This window comes from Pongo pygmaeus, chromosome 4 (genome assembly GCF_028885625.2).
Source record: "Pongo pygmaeus isolate AG05252 chromosome 4, NHGRI_mPonPyg2-v2.0_pri, whole genome shotgun sequence".
NCBI lineage: Eukaryota > Metazoa > Chordata > Mammalia > Primates > Hominidae > Pongo > Pongo pygmaeus.
Window position 1 is genome coordinate 92136761 of NC_072377.2, and position 25549 is coordinate 92162309.

Here is a 25549-nt window from a genome sequence, read left to right on the forward strand (position 1 = left end):
TCTCCAGAGCGCCGTCGACCCCACGCCACGTAGAGGTGAAGATACGCAGGACGTCCTCTAAAGCAACTTCCGTGGGTGCCAGGTTATGGGCTGGGGGCGGTGCTGACCTTGAGAGAGCGGAGGAAGCGCAGGCGCAGCACAGGTACGTGGGCGGGCGGATTGTGGTGGCTGCGCTTGCGAGGACCCTGAGGTAGGTTGGGTGGTTTCAGCAGGAACGCATCCACTGTCTGAGGTGACGGAGGCACACGTTGGTGTGGGGAGCGGGAGTGGAGCGGGAGGGGAGCGGGATGGGGGCGGGGGTGGGAGTGAGGGTGCGCGATGGGAGTCGACTCTAGACCCAGGTGATTTAGAGAGTAAAGACCACGTATGGCCGTCATTTTGTCTCAGCTTAACTGACGCCCTCTTTTTACCCTTTAGTTTTCCTGACCCGGCCCCTTATTAGCATATCCTCATTTCCACAGACCTGTCCGTCTGTTGCTTCTGTTCCCTGCCTTAGTGGGTACCGTAGCTCTACCCTCCTTCAGGGCAATGGAATCTCATAGTGAGAAGTTTCTTCACTATTCACAGGTGGCAGTTGAAGCCGGAAGAACATCTACCAAGAGCAGAGAACCCAGGAAGAAAATTCTGCCTGTTTAATACGTTCCAATATGGACGTTTTCCATATAGATAGCTATCTATATAGATAGATGCTCTGGGATCTGACAGTCCTGGACACCTGCATGGCTGTGTGCCGTGGTCTTTGCCTAGCCTGCCGTTCACTGTTGCTCTGGCCACCACCTCCCCTCATGTACAGACCGCGTCTCTGCTCTGCCAGTCTTGGCCCCCGTCGGGCAGCGGTTCACTCCCTCACCAGGGATGTCTAGATAGATAGATATAGATAGATATCGATAGATAGATATAGAGATAGATAGATATAGATAGGTAGATATATGGATATAGAGATATAGATATAGATATTTAGATAGATATATAGACATCTATCTATAGATATATCGATATATATCGATATATCGGGATTCTCAGCCATCCCAAAGAAGCTTGCACAGGGCCAGTTGCTTTATAATAGGAAAGGGGACACAGACTGAGTGTATGAGCGGTTTTTTTTTTTTCTGTAGATGTATAGATATCTATATCAGATGCAAATAAGTGAAACTCTCATACACCTTTTAATTTTGTGTTTTTTCCAAACTCTATTCCATTCAACTTTTTCTGCCTTTTTATTTGATTATAATGAGACATCGTACTGGAGGCAGGCTTGAAATGGATATACAGAGCACTTTCAACCCAGAAATTTGTCTCACGACTTGGGGATCCTTACTTAAGTTGTAGCTGTTAGTAATTTCATCCATGAATTCACTTTGTGCCATAGTGTGATGTTTTGTTATGAAGTTGGAATTGGGAAGGGAAACTAGGAAGTTTTGGGAGAAGTTAAGAAGGTTGAGTAGGCAGGCGTTGTTATAGATATTAAATTTCACCCTGCTTATCAAAGTACCTGGAGGGTATGGTATCCAAGCTGTAAATGGCCCAAAGGAATCGGGGTTCTCAGCCATCCAAAAGAAGCATGCACGGGGCCAGTTACTTTATGTCAGGAAAGGGGACACAGACTGAGTGTATGAGGGTTTTTTTGTTGTTGTTTTTTTTTAGTTTAAACTTGGTTTTGTGGGGGGACGAACAGCGTGACAATTAAAGAAGATGTAGGAATCGTAAGTACTGACAGAATAGCTGGAGGGACGGTGGGACTGGAAAATAGTTTGTGAAACAGATCCTGCTGAGGATGAATCCAGAACTTCCTGAAGGGTTCCGCTTCTGCTGTGTAGGGACAAGGTTGTAAATAGACAAGCCACAGGGCACCTGCAAATGGTAAGTGTGGTAGAGAGGAGCTGGAATTGTCTGTTGGTGTATCTGTGGGAAGCAGCTGCTATCCTTGAGGAAGAAAAGATGGAGAAGGTAAGTGGCTATCAACCTGTCAGAGACAACACATTCTGTGAAGTTGTACTCTTTGATTTCTGACACTGTGGTTCTTAATGTCTGTCCTAAACCTGGCAGTCATTGAGGTTCGCAAAGTATCTCCTTCTATGTGACAGTAAAACTGGAATTACTATCAGAATGGAATCCATTCCTGCCAGAGTAAAACCATGAAAAGAAATCGCAGTTTTGATTATCTGCTTATCATTTTTAATAGATCACGGAGTTCGGTGTTCCTTATTTGGTGTATGGCAAGTTGATAAATAATTCTTGATTAATATCCTTTAATGTTCTATTTCACACAGTTCTCTCAATTACATGTGAAAAATCTGTTATATAAGTAATGCTATTTAATGATTAAAATGGATATATGTTTTAAGGTAGTGCCACCCAGTCTTTTTTATTTTGTAGAATAATATTATTATCTATTGGTTCCCTGCCTTGAAGTACAGCAATTTCCCTGTTTCCATTATTTAAATAGGTGGGTGTCTTTGACGAAGATACAAAGAAAGGGGACAGTTATGAAAAGATAGATGGAGATGAAAAGAAATTCAGTAGTTTCAGCAAGGGAATTAGGAGCATAATCTTTGAGAAAAGTCTTGGTTGCTTACCATTCGGGCTTTGTGATGAGTTGAAATGTCCTGAGTGAGAACTGTTCTCAAATGCTTTCAAGACCAACAAAAAGTTACAATACCCACACTGACCTGGAACTCTTTCAGCCATTGAGATATATCACTTTTTCGCAGTTCAGTCCATATTTTTTGCAAAATGTTCTGCTTAGTTTTTCTGCTAAGAAATTACTGTTTCTGAACAAGGATAAGTGTCATATGATTTCATTGTAATTTTTTTTGCCCTAACATATACTGTTTTCCTAATTAGACTATAAATTCCTCCACAGCTGGGACCTTGTTTTGTTTTCTCACCTTCCCCTTAAGAAATATCATTTAAGTGAATGTTGTAAACAGTTACTTCATTTAAATTGCCCTTAAAATGCTTAATGACAAAGACGTTATTTGTAGTAATACCTATAATGGTAAAAAGTTTGTTGCAGTCTTACATACGATAAGATTAATCAACTGTTATATATGCTTAGTGGAACTTTATCTAGCTCTTCTAAAGAGCCATTAGACTAGTCTTTCTAATGGAAAATGTTTATTGTCTAAGTTAAAACAGCATTTTAGGCCAGGCACAGTGGCTCACTCCTGTTATTGCAGCACTTTGGGAGGCTGAGGTGGGAGGATCACTAGAGCACAAGAGTTGGAGACTAGCCTAGGCAATATAGTGAGACCTCTTCTCTACAAAAAATTTAAAAATTAGCTGAGTGTGATGGGGTGTGCCCGTAGTTGCAGGTACTCAGGAGACTGAGGTGGGAGGATCACTTGGGTCCAAGAGGTAGATGTTGCAGTAAACCAAGATCATGCCACTGCACTGCAGCCTGGGCAACAGAGCAAGATCCTGTGTCAAAAAATTAAAAAGCATTTTATAGACTGCATGTTTGTGTCCCCCCTCCCTCCGCACCAGAATTCATATATTGAAGCCCTAATCTCCAATGACATGATATTAGTAGGTGGGGCCTTTGGGGGGGGTGATTAAATAATAAGGGTGAAGCCCTGCATGGGATTAGTTCCTTTACAACAAGAGACCCTAGACAGCTTGCTTCCCCTCTTTCTTTGCTCTTCACCATGTGAGGACACAGCAAGAAAACAGACAACTACAAATCAGGAAGAGGGCCTAATTTGTGCCAACCATGCTGGCACTCTTCTCTAACTTCCCAGCCTCCAGAACTGTGAGAAATAAATTTCTGTTGTTTAAGTCACCCAGTTTATGGTAGTTTGGTTATAGCTGCCCATATTAAGACAGCAGGATGCAAAATTGTGCCTAGTATGATTGCTTTGACATGAAACAAATTTTAAGCATAAATTGTAAAAAGTAACCAAAACATATCAATCCCCGTTGCTGGTGTTAACACTCTCAAAGAAACTTTGTGTGTTGGGGGATTGTATTTATTTATTTATTTATTCTTTATGCTGACCATAGTGGCTGGTGCCTGTCATCCCAGCACTTTGGGAGGCCAAGTCGGGCAGATCACTTGAGGCCAGGAATTCAAGACCAGCCTGGCCAACATGGCAAAACCCCCTCTTTACAAAAATATAAAAATTAACCAGGCATGGTGGCACACCCCTGTAGCCCCAGCTACTTGGGAGGCTGAGGTGGGAGGATCACTTGGGCCTGTGAAGCAGAGGTTGCAGAGAGCTGTGATGGCACCACTGCACTCCAGTCTGTGTGACAGAGCGAGACTATCTCAAGAAAAAAAAAAAAAGGATGAGGTTTTTTTTGTTTTCAACATGCTTTTTAACATCCACTATATTACTCTCATCTTTCTAGGTTGGAAAAAAATGTTTTAAGTGTTATTCTGAAGTATATTGCAACCTTTAACAATTCAATAGACTTCTGAATTTTTATTTTCATGTAGCTTACCACAGTTGTATCTAGGAATATATCACATAGCTGATTAATTGGTGAAATAACCCTTGCAATTTTACACAGGTTGTACAATGCACATTTTCAAGGACCACTCACGTACATCCATTTGATATTTTTTGGTATCAAGAAAGTCTTTAAACAGCCGGTACCACCAAGAGCAGTAAAAAGACAAAACTGTCTGAAAGTACCTATCTGTTTAAAACTTTAATTAGCTTTATCCATCCATTAAATATTTACTGAATATCAAACTGTATCAGTCACTCTTCTACACTCTGAGGAAATAGTGGTAAATAAAGCAGATATTGTCACTGCTATCAGGAAATTTACATTTTAGTAGTAATAAGCCATAAATTAACAAAAATAGAAGATAGTGGTAAGTACTAGGCATGAAATTCAAACATGACTGTTTTAGATTAGGTGATTAAAGAAACTAAAATACCATTTAAACTGCTGTGTAAATGACAAGAGAATCCAGCTTTGTAAAAATTGGGGAAACCTTTGCTTGCAGAAGGGACAACTGCAAAATCTAAGGCATGATCTAGCCTGGAATATTTCAGGAGCCAAAAGAAGGCCTGCATGGTTAGAAAATAATGACTTAAGAGGCAAATACTGTAACTTTGGAGGGATAGGAAAGGGCTAGATCATGTTACCTTTGGAAGACAGGAAAGAGTTTAGATTTTATTCTATGTGCAATGGAAAAAAAAGTTAGAGCATTTTAATGCAAAGAGTAATGTAAGATAATATATTTTTTAAATCCACTTTGATAATTTGTTAATTGGCGTAAAGAGTCTGCTTACATGTAACATAATTACTAACATACTTGGATTTAAATTTGTCATTATTCTTATTTTATTTGTCCCACCTCTCATATGTTCATTTTGTCTTGTTTTGCCTTTTTGATTTTTTTCTTTTCTTAATTAGGCCATAGCACCTGATATTCCCAGGCAGACTCTCATCCAAGTGCCAATCAGCCCCAACCCTGCTTAGCTTCCCAGATCAGATGAGAACAGGCATATTCAGGGTGGTATGACTAGAGACCTTTTAGATTATTTTTAATTATTCCATTTTTTCTACCTCATAAGCTTGACAGATATCTTTTAGTATCTTTTTACTGTTCACCTCAGGTATTAAAACATGGAACCTTGGTTTATCATCTTTAGGATAATTTGGTATTATACTTCTTCCAGGACAATGTAAGGACCTGCGAACGCATCAACTTCATTTACTGCCCAACCTCATGTTATATACATTGTATATTCTTAATATGTATTTCCTAAATTCTCAAGACATTTTTTATACAATATGAATTTACATTTCCCAAACATTTACTTTCTCTATTGTGTTTTGTGGTTCCTGGAATCTGAGCTTCCATCTAAGATCTTATTTCTTCTTGAAGGACATACTTTAATATTTCTTTGAATGTCTACTGGTAACAATTCATTCAGATTTTCTGTCCTGACACTGTTTTATTTTACTTTCATTTTCGAAGAACCTTTTTGCTGAATTAGCAGCTATTTTATCGTTTTGAAGATATATTTTATTCCTTCTGGCTTCCATTATGTCCTCTAAGACATAATGTCCATTTTGTTTTTTTCTCTTCAAAGGTAATCTTTTTTTGGATGGCTACTTTTAAGAAGTTTGTCTTAAGTTTGGTGTGCCCACATGTATTTTGTGTTTGTTTTTTTGTGTGTGTGTTTTTTTTCCTCTTTGAGATTTATAATGTTTCTTGAATCTGGATGTGATGTCCTTAGGCTGTTTGAGAAAATTCTTAGCTCTGTTTCATCAGACATTGCTTCTGCCTTCACTCTCCTTTCTCCTCTTCTTTTGATACTCCACTTACATGTGTATTTGACAATTCACTTTGTCCCTTGTATTTTCCGTTTATTTTCCTGTCTGTTTCATCCTGAATAGTTCTTCTTAACTTTCAGTTCACTATTTTCTCTTAGTAGTCTCGAATTTGTTAAAAAAAAAAAAAAATCTCTCTTGAAGCATTTATTTTAGTTATATTTTTGGTTATCAGTTCAAACATTTCTACTTGATTCTGTTTTATTGTTTCCAGTTGTTTACCCAATATCTCAATCTTTTATTTCCTCAAACATACTAATCATAATTACTTTAAAACCTGTATCTAATAACTATGGTGTCTGCTATTATCTGACACTTGTTTCTTGCTGTTATCACATTGTCTTGCTTTTATGTCCCTTATTTTTATGTTATTTTGTATTATTTATTTTATAAACATTATAAATATATAAAACTTGGCTTAGGTTATGTTTTAATTGAATGTCAGAATTGTTTTGATTGAATTGTATATGAGGAAACTATACTTTCAAGTCCAATATGATGGTATTTTCTAAAGAAAGAATTTGCGTCTCCTGGCAAGACCTTTGGACACTAGTAATCCAAGATCATCTTAATCCAGTTAGTGATAGAGACAATTAGAATATAGGCAGGTCTACTTCCTGTTCATACTTTCTCTCACAATGTAGACCTCTGAAGCCCCAACTCAAGCATGCAGAGTTTACCAGATCATGCCCTAAACTTCAGTTTTTGTCTTTTTAATTCTATGGGTTAGAAACTCTGTTCAACTTTTCAGCCATTACCTCAGGAATCAGAAGATACTCCAGAGGAAAAGCTAATATAAATGCTGGATTCAACAACTCTGTTTTTTCCTTCTGAATATTTCATTGTCTCTAATGCTGTCAGATGTTTGTTTTATATTTTGTCCAAGCTGAGTGTGGTGGCTCACGTCTATAATTTCAGCACCTTGGGAGGTCAAGGCGGGACCGTCCCTTGAGGCCAGGAATTTGAGACTAGCCTAGGCAACATAACGAGACCTTTGTCTCTTGGAAAAAAATAAATAAATAAATATTATTAGAAGTGAAAATGGGGATATTGTTACAAATGCTGTAGAGATTGATGAGAAATTATGAACAGCTTTATAATAAATGGGAAAATATAAATGAAGTAGGCAGTTCCAGAAAAATGTAACTTTTCAAAAGCCAACAAGTAATGGAAAATATAAATGGTGGGATGTTGATGTAAGAAATCATGATGCCCAGAGACTTTTGCCAAACCTTCAAAGGACAGATCATTACAATTTTACACAAACCATTCCACAGTATATTCCACTTATATACTGTGGAATTAGCCCTTACTGCCCTTACCAAATTTAACATCAAGGTTACAGAAGCTTAATATTACTGCCCTGATTTTATTAGGGCAATAATGATTTGATAAGGGCAGTAAGAATTACAGCCCTGTCATATTCGCAAGGACAAAAATCCTAAATAAAACAGACCTCAGAAAATGTGTTTTTAAGAAAAGATAATAAAACATGATCAGGTTGAATTTAACCCAGGAATGTATTTTATTATATTAAGAGATTAGAAAAACTATCTGGCTATCTGAACAGATGCAGGAAAAGAAAACTATTTGAAAAAATTAACAGACATGGATAAACCTTTGGGCAAATTAGAATTGTGTAGAACTTCCTTGAGCCAATAAAACCTACAACAACAATATTTTAAGATGAAGTATTTGAAGCAGTCCATTAGAATCAGGAACAAGTACTATGTTGGAGATCCTAGCCAGCATTATAAGGCAAGAAAAACAAAAGATTAAAAATTGGAAATAAACATAACTTAGTCTACAGATAAATTATTGAAGAGCTTTGCAAGGATTCTGAATATACTATTGATATGGTTTGGATCTGTGTCCCTACCCAAATCTCATGTTGAATTGTAATCCCCAATGTTGGAGGTGAAGCCTGGTGGGAGATTGGATCGTGGGAATGGGTTTCTCATTAGTGGTTTAGTACCATCCTCTTGGTACTGTCCTTGAAATAGTTCTCAGGAGATCTGGTAATTTAGAATTGTGTGGTACCTCTCCCCCTCTCTTGCTCTTGCTCCCCCTTTGCCTTCCACCATGATTGGAAGCTTCCTGAAGCTGCCTCAGAAGCAGTGGCCACTGTGCTTCCTGTACAGCTTGCAGAACCATGAGCCAATTAAACCCCTTTTCTTTATAAATTACTCAGTCTCCAGTATTTATAGCAATGTGAAAACAGATAAATGTGACTATCAATATACAAAAGTGAATTGCATCTCTCCAGCAGAAATGAACTGTTGGAAAATGATTTTTGTAACATACCATTTACTATATTCCTTTAAAAATATAAATTAGGTAACTTAACAAAAGGTATAGAAGACCTTTGTAGAAAATACAAAACTTTATTGACAGGCATTTAAAAATGTCTAATTTTAAAATTGCCATGTTCAATTATTAAAAGACTCGAGTTAAGATGGCAGTTCTCCACTACACAATGAAGGTAATTGCAATACAAATCCCAAATGAGTTTTTCAAGGAGCTTGACAAACTGATTCTAAAGTCTGTATGACAAAGAGCAGAATTCAGGGTACGCCAGAAGCAGATTTCAAATAGAATTGACTTGTAGATATTCGTAACAGCAAAAAAATAAAAACAACTCAAATATCCATCAAAAGATAAAATGTTTATCCATGAAAAGATACTCAAAAAGTGATGCATTTATATAATGGGATATATTTGGCTGCAAAAAGTAATGAACTACTAATAACCTGCTATAATGTGGATAAACCTTGAAAGCATGCTGAAATAAAGAAGCCAGTCACAAAAGACCACGTATGATTCCATTTAAATAAAATGTATAAAGCAGAAAATGTATTGAGACAATAGATTGTGGTTGTTTAGGGCTTACAAAGTTTGGGGTGATGGGGGCCCGAGGTAGTGATAGCTAAAGGGTGCAGTTTCTTTTTGAGGCAATAAAGTTCTAAAATGTATAGCTGCACGTTTCTGTAGATATACTAAAATCAATTCAGTTGTGCACTTTAAATGAGTAAATTGGTATGTGAATTGTACCTCAATAAATCTGTTAAAACCGTAGTAATTAGGATATTGTAATACTGGCTTAGAGATGGAAAAATTGATTTATAAGGAATCTTGATTGTAAGGAATCTTGACCTATGGCAGAGATGGCATTGCATACCAGCAGGGAAAGCTAGAGCATTTCAATAGATGATGCTGGATATTCATATGGGGGAAAAATGAAATTGGTCCTCCCTACCTAACACCATACAGAAAAAGTAGTTTCAGATGACTTTAAGATGTAAGTGTGAAAGGAAAACATATTAAACCTTCAAAAGAAAGATTGCAAAACATTTTTATGATCTTATGGTAGGGAAATGTAATATGTATAAAGGAAAATGTGTATGTCCAATATGTTAAAGTTAAAAACCTCTGTTCAAAAGACTCCATAAACCCTCGGAATAGCGGTTAATTTCAGTCATGCCCAGGAAACATACAAGATGAGCCTGGAATACCTTGTTGTGCAAGATAGCAAGGAAGCTATTAGAGACTACAAGGGTGTCATATCAAATGGACTCAGGAGACAACTGAAAAGCATCCTTCTGGCCATAGATTAGACCATTTGAGTGTCAATAAGGACAGTAAATGCAATGGATTGGAACATATCAAGTGTCTTTAAATCTGAGTACATAATGATTGTAAAACAAACAGCATTTAGTTGGTCAACAGTAGAAGATGCTGTTGCATCAATTCGTTATTTTGAAAACCAGTTTTGTTTTGTTTTTAAAGTAATTAGGCATTTGTCCTGCCTTTTGTATGTGAACTGTAAGTAACCACATAGTAGATGAGGAGAGGGTTCTCTTTGTACATGTATTCTAGCTCATAAATGGAGGAATGATAGAAAATTGCCATTTTGAAATTCCTAATGAACAAATGGATTTATTTATTGCATTTCAACAGCTGCTAACATGACAGACAAGAAAACATGTTTCTTAATGGAAAAACACCACTACTGATTTTAAAATCTTATCAAAAATTTGACCCTGATACTAATCAGGTCTTTAGATCCATCCAATTTGCAGAAAATATAAACACCATTAAAACCTTAAGCCAATGAAACCTACCACAACATAATAGTTTGGAATGGAAAATATAAATGAAAAATCCAATTTTGGAGAATATTGGGACAAATTAATTTCGACAAATATGTTGCAGGAGAAAAGGAGAGGAGAAGGACAAGTGGAGAAAACCGTAGATTACAAGAGACTTAGTTCAATATGAAGCAACCTGTGAACTTGCATTAGTTATCTTACTGTATAACAAATCACCCTAGCTTAAATCTAAAAATATTTATACACTTTCTTAGGATCCACAGGTGGTTTGGCTAGATATTCTGGCCCAAGGTCTAATGAATTTGCAGTCAAGATGTTGGCTGGGCTCTAGTCTGAAAGTTTGACTGGTGTTAGAGGATCCACTTCCTAGAGGGCTCATTCATAGAGCTGCGTGTGTTTTCTCAAAACATGGCAACTGGCTTTCTCTAGAACAGGTGATCCAAGAGAGACAGAAACCATGATCATTCAAAGTGATATAACATTACTTCTATTATATAATGTTAGTCACACAAACATTTCCCTGACAATATATGGGAGGAGATTACACAAGAGCATGAATACTGGGAAGCTGGCTGTCACAATTTGGCTCCAATGATTGATAGTTCTTGATTTGCAAAATATATTCATCCCCTCCAAAAGCTCTCCAAAGCTCTCATCTTATAACACCATTAGTTCAAAGTCTGGAAATCTGAGTCAGTTCCAACTGTGGATCACACTCATAGGTGTACTTAAGTACAGCTCCTCAAGAAGAGTTCTTTTTGATCTGAAGACCCATACACTAAAGACACAGTCTCTGCTTCCACATGTAATAGAAAATGAATAGGATAATAAATGTGGACATGTATATTTAAAAAGAGGGAATATCAGAGGTACATAGGTTCACAGAAATTCTGAAACCCACCTGGGCACAGATTGGCAGTTCCTTGGTCAAGTTTCAAGGCCTAGAATTCTCTTAGCTCTGCCTTCTGGGATCTTAGATCTACTCACTGAGTCACCCTTTTTCTTGTTTACAGTTCTGCCTGCTTTCTGCCTATAGAAGCTTGGATGTCCCACAAGCTTCCTTCCATTTGGTTCTCTCTGTGCCTTTCAGTCCAGGCTGGCCGTGTTTCTGCTAATAGACTTCTCTTAAAAACTTTGTGGCTCACTTGTGAATTTTGAGTTCACTCCATTAGACAAAAGCAACAACCACACATCTCTTCCCACATAAACTCTACCTCAAGCTTTTGCTGATGAAAATACCCTTAAACTTTTTAAAAACCTGTGATGTTATTCAGAGATTTTCTGAGACACATTGTTTGTCTGATGAAAATACTCTAAGGCACAATTTAAGATCTTTCTGAGCTATTAAAGGACTTTATAACTACGGCCTCAACTTTATGTTTCACTGGCAGTGCCCTAGATTTGCTTTTTGCTCAGAGACATTCCCCAATTTTAGCATCATTTGTCATCTGCACAGGCTGGGAATCTTCAAATCCAGCAAGTTTTGACTTGTTTTTGTTTGTTTGTTTGTAATAGAGTCTGTTTTTTGCTGTGTTGGCCAGGTGATCTTAGACTCCTGGCTTCAAGCATTCCTCCCACCTCAGCCTCCCAAAGTTCTGGGATTTTAGGTATAAGCCACCATGCCCAGCCATGGCTCCTTTTTGTTTAACAGTCCTTCCTTTGACGGTCTCTCTTCTCACACATTTTACTATAAGCAACAAGAAAAAATACACATGAAATATTTAACACTTGGCTGACAATCTCCTTTGCTAGATCAATCAGTTAATTAGGCATTTTTTCTACTTTGTATGTATCTGTGGATAACAAATTTGCTAAACTTTCTGCCATTATGTAACAAGGATCTCCTTCCCTCTAGTTTCCAAGAGAAGTTTTCTAATCTGTTAAGATGTCACCTACAGCCTCCTCAAAGGTTATCTATTATGCTTCTATAAAAAATGTCTTCAAAGCTCTTCAAACTTTCGTTAACACTGTCCTCCAAGTTCTACCTCCTGCTCACTGCCTCAAAACCACACTTACATTTTAGGTTTTTGCTAACACCCCACTTCTGAGTACCAAAATGTATACTAATTTTGTATTGCTGCATAATAAATTGCCCCAAAATACAACATGTAAAGCAATAAATATTCATTATCTCATGTAGTGTCTGAAGGTCAAAAATCCAGAAGCAGCATAGCTGAGTGGTTCTGATTCATTGTCTCTTGTGAAGTTATCAGTCAAACCATCAGCTGAGACTGTAATCATCTGATGTTTTAACTAGTACTAGAGGATACACGTTCACATGCTATTGGCAGGACACTTTAGTTCTTCACTAGCTATTTAGCAGAATACCACACTTCCTCACCACATGTACCTCTTCATAGAGCTTCCTGGCTTCCTCTAAAACAAGTAATCCAAGAGAGAGAAGCAGAAGCCACCATGGTTTTTTATGCCATTTTTGACCTAGCCCCCAAAGTGATATATTATTACACAGATAGGTAGCCAACCTGTGGGTCACTGATACGGTTTGGATGTGTGTCCCCTCCAAATCTCATGTTGAAATGTGATTCTCAATGTTGGAAGTGGGGCTGGTGATAGGTGTTTGGTTCATGAGGGTAGATCCCTTATGAATGGCTTGGTGCTGTCCTTGCGGCAATGAGTGAGTTCTCACTATGTGAGTTCACACGAGAGCTGGTTGTTTAAAAAAGCCTGTCATCTCTTTTGCTCCCTTTCTCACCATGTGATATGCTGTTCCCCTTCTCTTCTGCCATGATGAAAAGCTTCCTGAGGCCTACAACCAGAAGCAGATGCTGGTGCCATGCTTCTACAGCCTGCAGAACTGTGAGCCAAATAAAGTTCTTTCCTTTATAAATTACCCAGCCTCAGGTATTGTTTTATAGCAGTGCAGAACAGACTAACACAGACACACACACCAACCAAGTACAGTATGAGAAGGGATTATTGGATGCCATTTTGGAGGTTGTCTACCACAGGATTTTATCTGTATCATTATTCAAATTTCATTTTTGAAAAATTTTGTAAGGGCACATTTATAGAAATATGAATGCTTGTTTAATATTTGATGATATTAGGGAATTAAACCATTTTTGTGTGATCATAGTAATTTTTAAAGATTCCTTATCTCTTAGAAATACATATTGAAATATTTAGAGATGTAGTGGTATAATGTCTGGGGCATGCTTCAAGATAAGAGATGCAGAAAGTGGGTGGTAGTATAAATCAAGATTGGTTATGAGTTGAGAATTGTTGAGTAATAGGTATATGGGGACTAAGTATTCTGTTCTGCATACTTTTACATGCAGTAAATCCCCACTTATCTGCAGGGAATATGTTCCAAGACCCCCAGTGGATGCCTGAAACTGAGGATAGTACTAGACCCTGTATATACTGTGTTTTTTCTTTCGTCATTGAGAACTTTTATGTTTTCACTTAAAGGAAGCACTTTATAGCTTCTCTTTGGCATATCCAAATTGCCAGCATCACCGCTCTTGCACTCCGAGCCATTATTAAGTAAAGAACACAAACACTGTGATACCGCTACACTTGATCTGATAACCAAGAAGTCTACTAAGTGACTAACAGATGGGTAGCATATACAGCATAGGTACACTGGACAAAGGGAGGACTCACATCCTGGGCAAGATGGAGCAGAATGGCAGAGTTCATCATGCTGCTCAAAATGATGTGCAATTTAAAACTAATGAATTATTTCTGGAATTTTTCAGTTAATATTTTTGGACATGAGGTGACTGCAGGTAACTAAAACCATGGAAAGCAAAACCATAGATAAAGGGATACTATGGTATGTTTTCATTTTCCATAATAAAAAGTTAAAAAGGAAAAAGACACCATAGGAAAATAGAAGACAAGTCACAAACTGGGAAAAGATCTTTGCAACACATATGACTATCGAAAGGATTAGTATTCACACTGTGTAAAGAACCACTACAATTCAATGAAAATGAAGATAATGGTCTCCACCCCAAACAGGCAGTTCATATAGGAGAAAACCTGAAAAGATACCCAACCACAAGGAAATACCATTTCACACCCACCAGATGAACAAAAATGTAAAAGTCTGGCAATATTACAATTCTTATACATTGCTGGTTGGAGTATGAATTGATATAATCAATTTGGAAAACAATATGGTATTATCTAGTAGCTGAAGATGCACATCTTCTGTGACCCAGGAAAAATGTATAGCAGGAGACATGAGCAAGAAAATTCATAATGGCATTTATAACAGTAAAATGTGGAAGAAAACCCACTGTCCATCAACAGTAGAGTGATTAAATACATTGTATATGCTCATACAGCAGAATATAGTGGTGGAAAAAATAAATTACAAGTTCATGGACATAGATAAATCTCTAACAAAATGTTGAGCAAAAAAACAATTCACAAAAGAATTTTACAGTAGGATTCCATTTATATAAAGAACCAATGAAAGTAAATAGCCTAAGGGTACAAACATAAGAAGTAAATCTATAAATTAAAGCAAAAGAATGATAAGCACAAATTCAAGACAGTGATTTCCTCTAGCTACAGAGGGAAGGGAATGAAGTAAGGAAAAGGTGAACAAGGAGCTTAAGAGTATGATAATTATATGTGTTGGTTTGGCCAAACAGTCCTGGTTTACCTAGCACAGTTCTGGTTTGCTGATTGCCTGGTGTAATGATTAATAGCACTGTCACTCCCCAAATTGTCACTGTTTGGATAATAAATTGTATGCATCCTTTTTAGAGTAAAAGTAACTTTTTTCTCCTTAAACTGGGTGGAGGGCATGTGGGTCTTTATCATTCTTCCTTATACATGTATTTTTAAAATATAATTTAAAACTAGTCAGTATTTTAAAATATAATTAAAAACTTTAGTCAATGTTAGTCACTGTGTTAGTGACAACACAGTAAAAAAAAAAAAATTTGTAAGATAAATAAATATAAATAGGATCCAAATGAAACTCTTTTCATCTGGGTGGATACAGGGATAAATAACATACTATATGCCTGGCATTGTATTAAGCTTGTTACTGATATTACTTCATATTCATAGCAAGACTTTTAGGTAGGCATTATTATCTCCATTTTACATATGAAGAATCTAAGACACAAAGATTATACATAATTTAACCAAAGTCATATTATATGTGACAGGGCAGAATTTGAACCCAAGCAGTATGACATCAGACTACATGCTCTTAACTACCATGCCAGAGTCCATAACAGATTTTCTTAACGTTTTTTATGCCACAGATCCCTTTGACAGTCTGGTGAAGCCTATAGAGTCCTTTTTAGAGTAATATTTTTTGTACATCAAATATAATGCACAGGATTATAAATAAAGTCAATTATACTAAAATATGGTAAGCAAAATATTTAACAAATGTATACTATATCTGTACTTTTTATTAATGCATTAAATAAATAATAAAATCTAGCAGGTCTAATGTATAATTTTGAAATAATAATACTAATTGTATCTTGAGATATCTACAAATACAGTAATGTGATAGGAAAATGTTTGTGATTTTTATAAGTGAAAAAGTCACCAAAATACTTGTAATAACACTGTGGTTTTTTGCATATGTTCACAATGGAAAGAAATCCTAAATCTTACCTAGAAGTTAGCAAGAATTATAATATTTTTCCCACCCCAATTCATGGCCCTCTACTTTATGATCTTATTTCATAGGCTTTCTGACATGTTTTGCTTCAAAGAGGTCATATTCCCCATCCCATTTCCTATCTTCTGATTTGGGATTACACTCAAGATGTGATATACTAATAGATTAGTTTATTAGAAAGAAAATATTTTTGCACATGGCGAACTTTAGTGGAGGCTAGCAAATCAGAATGTGCTAAAATAGCCATGTGTACATATAGACAATGGGAAGCTTGGAACTGCTTTAGCTTGTTATACAAAAGACTTAAAACTAATTTCACCTGGGCACTGTGGCTTGGGTCTGTAATCCCAGCACTTTGGGAGGCTAAAGTGAGAGGATTGCTTGAGGCCAGGAGTTCAAGACCAGCCTGGGCAACATAGTGAGACACCCCCCTCCCCATCCGTACAAAAAAATTACAAAATTAACCAGGCATGGTGGCTCACACCTGTGGTACCAGCTACTTGGAAGGCTGAGACAAGAGGATGGCTTGAGCCTGGGAGGTTGAGGCTATAATGAGCCATGATCATGCCACTGCACTCCAGCTTGGGCAACAGAGTGAGACCCTGTTTCCAAAAACAACAAAAACCGGTTTCAAATATATTGCTACATTGGAATTCTCCATAAAGGAATTAATTGTTGATAACACAATGCCCTCAGTATACTATTTGTCAATACCTATAACAATGCAACAAACAAAAAAGAAAATTTAAATAGCTGGATCACATTAAAAGTTTTATTGGGCTAAAATCAAAAACATCTGACAAGTTTTTGACTTGCCTTTCTCATGATTTAATGTCCCAGCAGAGCAACTGGGAACCGAATTCTGACCAACAAGGAGGAATTGTTTGGCTAATTGGAAGTGACAGAAACCTTGGGAGAAAGCAACCGCATACCAAGGATAATTGTAAGAAGGTAACATGGGCCCTAAAGGATAGTGTCAAGAAACCTGAAACCCCCAAATGAGGTGAGACTTGCAAAAAATGCTAAGGAAGGACAAAGAACAGACCTTTTAAAATTCTGTTCAGAACCAGAAGATGATCAAGAAAGGGAAACGCCCACTAGCAGCTTCTACTGTAAGGTTAGAGCTGACAGAGAAAGAACTCCTTAGCTACTATTTGCTACATTCTCTACAAAGGAAACTAGAGAAGTGGTTTGACATAATAGAACATGTGTTTGTGGGGCCAGGCAAACCTGGGTTTAATTCTGTTTCCACACTGTTTAACAAAATTTATGGGAGGCTATTGTTTTGGATTGGGCTCCTGCACTAGGCCCCTCCAGATCAAACCAAAATGGAGTCACTCATACTAAAACTCCAGGTCACCAAACCAAAACTAAGTTGTTTATCTGACCTTCCAAGAAATCAGAAGGGAGAAAACAACCACATCTCCAAACAGGCCAATTTTAATCAGCGTGATAAGGAAGTCCTCTCTTTTTTAACCCTATAAAGAAAGTAACTTTTTGAAATGATCAATACACTTTTTATTCCTTAGTTCTGCTTTCTTTAGCCCCTTTCTGCCTATAAAGCCGACTTCCTCAGCTCAACTTACTGAAGCAGTATTCTATTTTATAGAATGAGATGCTGCCCAATTCTAGAATCACTAATAAAAGCCAATTAGATCTTTACATTTGTTGAAATTTTGTCTTTGACAACATTACTAGTTATATTATTCTGGGTATCCTTTTCCCCATCTGTAAAATGGACATAGCGATATCTTTCCCATAGGATTTTTCTCATTAATAGAAATAATACATTCAAAACACTGAGCCAGGCTCACACCAATGAGCAACTTGTTAATATTACTCAAAAGCATATTATAGATACTGACAGAAAGCAATACTGTTCCTAATTAGGGAAAGAAATTCTAAGAGAGTACCTAACCAGTTTGAATTTAGATTATAACCTTTGCTCTGAGTATTTTACATTACAGCCTTTTTGGGGAAAAGTACAAATGAGATCTGAGAACAGTGGTACTCATCTTTGAGGAATTATGGAAAATGTAATAGAACACTAAACATGGGAAAACATTAGCCTTCAGGTTGAAAAGTGGAAATCTCAATCCCTGAATTTTTTTTTTTTTTTTTTTTACTAAGTAACTTTTTTGCCCATTGGTGTCATTTAACCAAAAGGAGAAATTCCAAAAAAAAAAATCAACTGAAACAAAAGAATAGACTGAATTTGCCAAAGGAGTGCTTAAAATGGAGACCTAAGTCTTCAAAGCTAAGGTGATGAGAAAAGAACAGGTCTTAAATTTCTTCAGAGCTTCAAGAGGCAAAGCTTGAAAGAAGAAAAAATTTTATTCTTAGGTAAGATGTAGGGGTAGAATGGTGGCCCCTGCAAAAGGTAAGCCTTCCTCCTAATCCTAGAATCGTGGATGGTACCTTATTTGGATAAAAAGGTCTTTGCAGATGTAATTAAGAACCTTGAGATGAGGAGATCATCCTGGATTATCTGGTGGACTGTAAAGTCAATGACATGTATTCATATATGACAGAAGAGAAGACATGGAGAAGAGGAGGGGATAGTTGTGACTGTGGAGGCAGAGAATGGAGTAATGTGATCATAAATCAAGGAATGCTGACAGCCACTAAAGCTGGAGAAGGCCAAGGACAGATTTCCAATCCTCCCGCAGAAGTACAGCCCTGCTAATGCATTGATTTTGGACTTCTGGCCTCAGAACTGTAAGAGAATAAATTTCTATTGTTTTAAACCATCAGTTTGTGGTAATTTGTTACAGAAGCCCTGTAAAGTTAATACACAGAGTTCAAAGAGAATCCAGTAATATCTCTAAGAGACTTGTGTATTAGGGTTCTCCAGAGAAGCAAAGCCAATAGAATGATACATGTTGTTAAAGCAAATTAAAATGGAGACCATGCCTGAAGAATCTCTGTGCAGACAAACCCAGTTAGGCCTCATAAGTTAACCTTGCTTGATTTGCAAGCATAATCTAAAACTTAACTGGAGCTATTTCCGGTAAATGAATATAACACAGAACTTAAGCTCAATCAGTCAGAAGCAGCTTTATAATTATGTAGCTAGGGACTTTCCAAGAGGATGACCAAAGAAGGAAATGATATAACTGTAACCAATCAAATATTTTCTTTGCTTTCATGTTCCTCCTATAAAAGCCTCCCCACTGCATTCCTTCAGCAGAGCTCCCAAACCACTTCTGGTTTAGAGTTGCCCAATTTGTGAATCACTGTTTGCTCAAATAAACCTTTAAAATTTTATTGTACCTCAGCTTATCTTTTTTAGATAGATGATAGGTAGGTAGGTAGATAGATAGATAGATAGATAGATAGATAATTTATTATGGGAATTGGCTCAATCACAGAGACCCAAGATCTGACATCTGCAAGCTGGAGAACCAGGAAAGCCAGTGGTATAATTAAGTTCAAGTTCAAAGGGCTGAGAACCAGGAGAATCAATAACACCCAATGTAAGCCCTGAGAATGTAGGGTAGGGATGCTAGTATAAGCCCTAGAGTTTGACTGCTGCAGAACCAGGAGCTCTGATGTCCAAGGGTAGGAGAAGATGGAGGTCCCAACTCAAGAAGAAAGCAAATTCACCTTTTCTTTGCCCTTTTTGTTCTATTTGGGCAGGCCTCCAGTGAATTGGATGATGCCCACCCACACTGGTAGAGCAGATCTTTAGTCAGTCTTGATTCAAATGCTAATTTCTTCACAGAGGCACACAGAAATATTGTTTTATCATCTATCTGGATAGCCCTTAACACAGCCAAGTTGACACATAAAATTAACCATCACAATTAGGTTTCCTAGGTTGGAGGGAATGGGAGATAATGAAATGGGTGCTGGAGGGTAGAGGAGGTCTGAGGGACTTCTTGGTGGGACAATGTGAACCAGAATGGAATGAGCAAATTACACACCCCACAGTTTCTGCTCTGACAGAGATTGCCAGAGTTTGAAATAGACCTGATAGGGTTACTGCAGGTAACCGGGAAGTCATGTGGCAGCCAAGCTAATATCCAAAGATCACCCAAAGAGTATTTCATGTGATCAGAGAACCGGGAAGTCATGTGGCAGCCAAGCTAATATCCAAAGATCACCCAAAGAGTATTTCATGTGATCAGAGAGAGTCTCTGTTTAATTGACAACTGCTTCTCACGTCCCATCCCCTTCATGTGTAGCAGGAGTCACAGCTGTCTGTATGCAGGTACTTTACTCGACCCTATCCAAACTACTAATAGGAAAAAGTACTTTTTCAGTAGTCTAAGTAGTCACAAACCCTAAGAAATACAGAAAAGATTATGGACATCTACGGGAGTGCCAGTGATATAAAATGATAATCTGTGTCACATGGAAACCCTCCCAAATAAATAATCTTTATTTGACTAGGACTTTATTCATTCAACTGAGATTCTCCAACACCCCTGATAACCAGCCAGGACCGTGCTGATCCTAGGCAACAATCTAAAAGGAATAATTAAAGGATGCTGTGGGAGCATCTATAAGAGAAAGCAGTAATCAATCGAATACAGCACGGGTTTATCTATAATAATTTATTTCAGTCTAATTTAATTTTCTTTCTGATAGTGTTACTAGGCTAGTCAACCAATAAAATGCAATAGGTAATATTTTTCTGGGCCCATGAGGTATTAGTGACTTTTTTTTTTTATCATATCCTTGTAAGTTGGAGGGGTTGGGGAGGCTAGATGGTAGTACTGTCAGAGAAGGACTTAGCATCCAAAGCGTACTGACTCCTAGATGGCAGTCAGCCTCTCCAGAGGTTTTTAGTATAGAAGTACAGTCCTGGGTCATCTGTGTTTCATTGACTTAAAAGAAAACATAGAATACATATTTATCACATTTTTACCTGATTCAAAATCAGGAAGGATAGTATTTTTTCCAAACTTTGGAACAGCTTGATGTTGACTCTGGGCTAAATTCTATATGGGCATAATTAGAATCAATAAAATTTTGAGAGTCTATAACAATATAGGCAGAGTCCAACAAACTAGTAGGATTTTTAAGTTTATTCACTCATTTAGATGTCACAAATTTCTGGAATATCAACTCTGCGTAAATGTCTATGTTAGGCTTTAGAATATGAATAAGGTATGTTGGATTGCAGGAGTTTAAAATCTGGTGAATAAAACAAACGTAAACAGATAAAATATAACAAATATTAATTGTAAGGCACTATATTTAGCATTATATTTAGTAAAAAATAAAAACTACATTTAATTGTATGATATGGACAGGCACTGGCATGTGTGAAATACCTTTAGACATTTAATAAGCTGGAAAAAATAATATTTACCCTAAACATGTACTACTGGTGCAAACATAAAATAGCAATTTTGTAGAAAGTTCTTATGTGCAAGCCATACTATTTAATGCAGCAATTTCCTTCTAAGAATCTACTTTAAAAATAATCTAAAATATATTCATAATGTTATATATATAAGGAAGTTTATAATCAAATTATTTATAATGGCAAAAAAGTTTAACATGAATGATTAAAAAGATAGTATAGGCATACGATAGTGTCATAATCATAAACAGTTGTGTCTTTAAAAAAGGGGTGTCTGAAATATGTCACATTATAGAATAGCATGTTATAGTCAACTAGAAGTCTGGTAAAAATGATTTTTTTACTGTAAAACCTCTTGAATGTTTTGAATTTTGTGTCATGTGCATGTAACACATTCAAAAAATAAACAATTTTAAAATAAAGGATTCAACTTAAATTTTAAAAATACACTTACAGATAGTTTTTAATGATATAAAGAAATACTCATACTAAGTGAAAGGCAAGGACATTACATTATTTCTTGCAGTAGTTATGAATAATTGGAAAATGTATATACTCTGGCTGTATTACTAGGAATATTTTCTTCTGTATTTTGCACCATAAGAAATCTAGGACTGGTTTACATAAAAGCAAGCAGAATGATGAAGAAACTCACCTTAAGAACGGTTGAATGAAAATGTTTAACCTGGAATATATATATATGAGATCATGATGACTGTCTTCAAGCATCTGATGTCCTGCCGTGTGAAAGAGTGATCACGCTTCCACTGGAAGGTCTCAGAGGATGGAACTAGACCCATTGGCAGGAGCTATAGCAAGCCATTTCAACTCGATGTCAAAATACTTGCAGACTTAGTCACTTGCTTATATGTCATTTCAGTTCAATGTCAGGAAACACATCCAAAAAGAACAGGGCAAAAAATGAGTGGTTTCCCAGTCACTTGAAAGATTCAAGCATAAATTATCACTTCCTTGATAGGATATTATGAAAGAGATTCAAGCATCAGAAGTGTGGTTTTTGGGTGTGATTCCAGCTGTACAAGAAGCCATTTAATCCCCCTGGAAATTAGTTCTCTGCAAAATGGGAAAGTTTGAATAAAGTACCTCTATTTCTTTTTGAGTTTTAAACTCTTTTGATTCTGCTTTGGAGTAACAACATTTTTCTCTCTTCCAGATTTATGTATCAGTTCTTTATCAATTGAAATAAACCACCCTGGGCCGGGTGTGGTGGCTCACACCTGTAATCCCAGCACTTTGGGAGGCCGAGGCAGGTAGATCATTTGAGGTCAGGAGTTCAAGGCCAGCCTGACCAACATGGTGAAACCGCATCTCTACTAAAAAATACAAAAATTAGCCCGGCGTTGTGGCAGGCCCTTGCAATCCCAGCTACTCAGGAGGCTGAGGCACAAGAATTCCTTGAACCTGGGAGGTGGAGTTTACAGTGAGTCAAAACCAAGCCACTGCACTCCAGTCTGGGCAACAGATTGAGAGTCTGTCTCAAAAAAAATAAATAAATAAAATAAATAAGCCACACTGTACTTGTGAAGATTAATTGAGATGTTTAAAATATTATTTGCAAAAGTGCAAGACATGATGTAAGTGTAAAGCATTATTAGATATCAACATAATTGACCAATAGAAAAATGCAAATTAACACCTCAATGAGATATCACCAGACACCTGTTAGAATGGTTAAAATAAAAAGTACTGATGATATCAACTGCTGACAAAATGCAGAGTAACTAGATCTCTCATACATTGCTGATGCTAATGTAAAATGATACCACCACTCTAGAAAACAGTTTGGCAGTTTCTTATAAAGTTAAACATGCACTTACTATACAACCCAGTAATACAACTACTGGATATTCATTCTAGGGAGATCAAAATTTACACACAAAAACGTATGTAAATGTTCATATCAGCTTTATTTGCAATAGCCCAAAATGAAACAATCAGATCTCCTCCAATTGATAACTGGTATAACCCTATCATGAAATCCTACTGAGCAATAAAAAGGAAAGCACTATTGATACATACAACAACTTGAGTGCATCTCAAGGCTGTTATGCTGACTGAAATAAAAGCTAATCTCAAAAGGTTATGTATTATGTGATTCTATTTATATAACATTCTCAAAATGGCAAAATCACAGCAATGAAGAACTGATCAGTAGTGCCAGGTGCTAGGGTTGTGGGGAGGGTGTGACCATGAATGGGCAGCATAAGAGAATTTCTTTGGAGTGATGGAGTAGTTTTATATCTTGATTGTGGTGATCATTATATTAAACAATTGCATGTGATTATATAGGACTGTATGCCAAAAATAAATTAATATGTTTATTTTTAAGGTCTGGAAAGCATGGAAATTTGTATCTTCGTTCACTTTTGTTTTCATGGACTCTTTTCATGTTTGAACTTTTCATGGTATGAGGTGTCTTATAATCTATAATATGGAATGTTTCTCATATGAATGTTTTTCTTATTGAAGAATGCCATAGAAATAAGGGTGTGAGGTATACTTACTTGACAGGGGAATTTTACTCGTTTTATTTTATTTACTTATTTATTTTTAAGACGGAGTCCTGCTATGGTGTCTAGGCTGGTCTTGAACCCCTGGACTCAAACAATCCTTCTGCTTGGCCTCCCAAAGTTCTGGGATTACAGGTATGAGCTACAGTGCCCTGAGAGTCCTTTTTAAAGTAGTGAATGCTCAAATGTGGAATTAAATTTAGGCAAAGCTCACTTTTATTTATACATAAAACAACTTCAGCCATGTACCTCGTAACGATATTTTGGCCAATGCCTGACCTTATATACAATGGTTGTCCCGTACGATTATAATGAAGCTGAAAATTTTCTATTGCCTAGTGACATTGTAGTAATTGTAATGTAGCACAACACATTGCACGTGTTTGTAGTGTTGCTGGTGTAAACAAACTTACTGCATTGCCAGTCTAGTATAAAAGTCTAGCACACACAATTATCCACAGTATATAATACTTGATAATAAACAACTGTCACTGGCTTATATATTTGCTATACTATACTTTTTATCATTATTTTAGAGTATATTTCCTATACTTATTAAAAAAAAAAGTTAACTGTTAAGCAGCCTTAGGCAGGTCTTTCAGGCGGCATTCCAGAAGAAGGCATTGTTATCATAGGAGGTGACGGCTCCCTGTGTGTTGTTGCCCCTGAAGAACTTCCAGTGGGACAAGATATGGTGGTGAAAGACAGTGATATTGATGATCTTGACCCTGTGTAGGCTTAGGCTGATGTGTTTGTGTCTTCATTCTTTTTTTTTTTTTTTTTGAGATGGGGTCTCTCACTGTTGCCCAGGCTGGAGTGCAGTGGCGCGATCTCGGCTCGCCGCAAGCTCCGCCTCCTGGGTTCATGCCATTCTCCTGCCTCAGCCTCCCGAGTAGCTGGCACTACAGGTGCCCACCACTACGCCCAGCTAATTTTTTGTACTTTTAGTAGAGACGGGGTTTCACCGTGTTAGCCAGGATGGTCTTGATCTCCTGACCTCGTGATCCGCCCGCCTCAGCCTCTCAAAGTGCTGGGATTACAGTATTTAAAACATTTTTTTAAATTAAAAATTTTTTAAATAGAAAAAAGCCTATAGCATAAGGATATAAAGAAAAAATATTTTTATCCAGCTGCACAATGTATTTGTGTTTTAAACTGTGTTATTACAGAAGAGTTACAAAGTTTTTAAAAATAAAAAGTTTATAAAGTAAAAAACTTACAACACATCAAAAGATAATACACCGTGATCAAGTGGGCTTTATCCCAGGGATGCAAGCGTAATTCAACATATGCAAATTAATAAGTGTGATATCAACAGAATGAAGGACAAAAACTTTATGATCATCTTAACAGATACAGAAAAGCGTTTGATAAAATTTAACTTCCTTCATGATAAAAACTCTCAACAAATTAGGCATAGAAGGAACATACCTCAGCATATTAAGGGCCATATATGGTTAACCCAGAGCTAAAATCATACTGAACAGGCAAAAGCTGAAAGCCTTTCTGCAAAGAACTGGAACAAGACAAGGGTGACCACTTTCACCACTCTTATTCAACATGGTACTGAAAGTCCTAGCCAGAGCAATCAGGCAAGAGAAAGAATTAAAAGACATCCAATTGGAAAAAAGGAGGTCATATATTTTCTCTTTGCAGACAGCATAATCTTATATCTAGA

The 25549-nt window shown here is 36.9% G+C and overlaps 1 long non-coding RNA gene across 3 annotated transcripts; it reads left to right on the plus strand.

Moving 5' to 3' along the window:
• Nucleotides 1–10: 10 nt before the first annotated feature.
• On the plus strand, nucleotides 11–24574 carry LOC129036573 (uncharacterized). 3 transcript variants are annotated; one of them, XR_008502598.2, is made up of 3 exons: nucleotides 11–142; nucleotides 568–13220; nucleotides 16867–24574. It is a non-coding gene; the product is annotated as an uncharacterized LOC129036573 (long non-coding RNA). The 3 variants fall into 3 exon arrangements; XR_008502599.2 differs by having other exon boundaries at nucleotides 57–142; nucleotides 16870–24574; XR_008502597.2 differs by having other exon boundaries at nucleotides 130–190.
• Nucleotides 24575–25549: the final 975 nt, after the last annotated feature.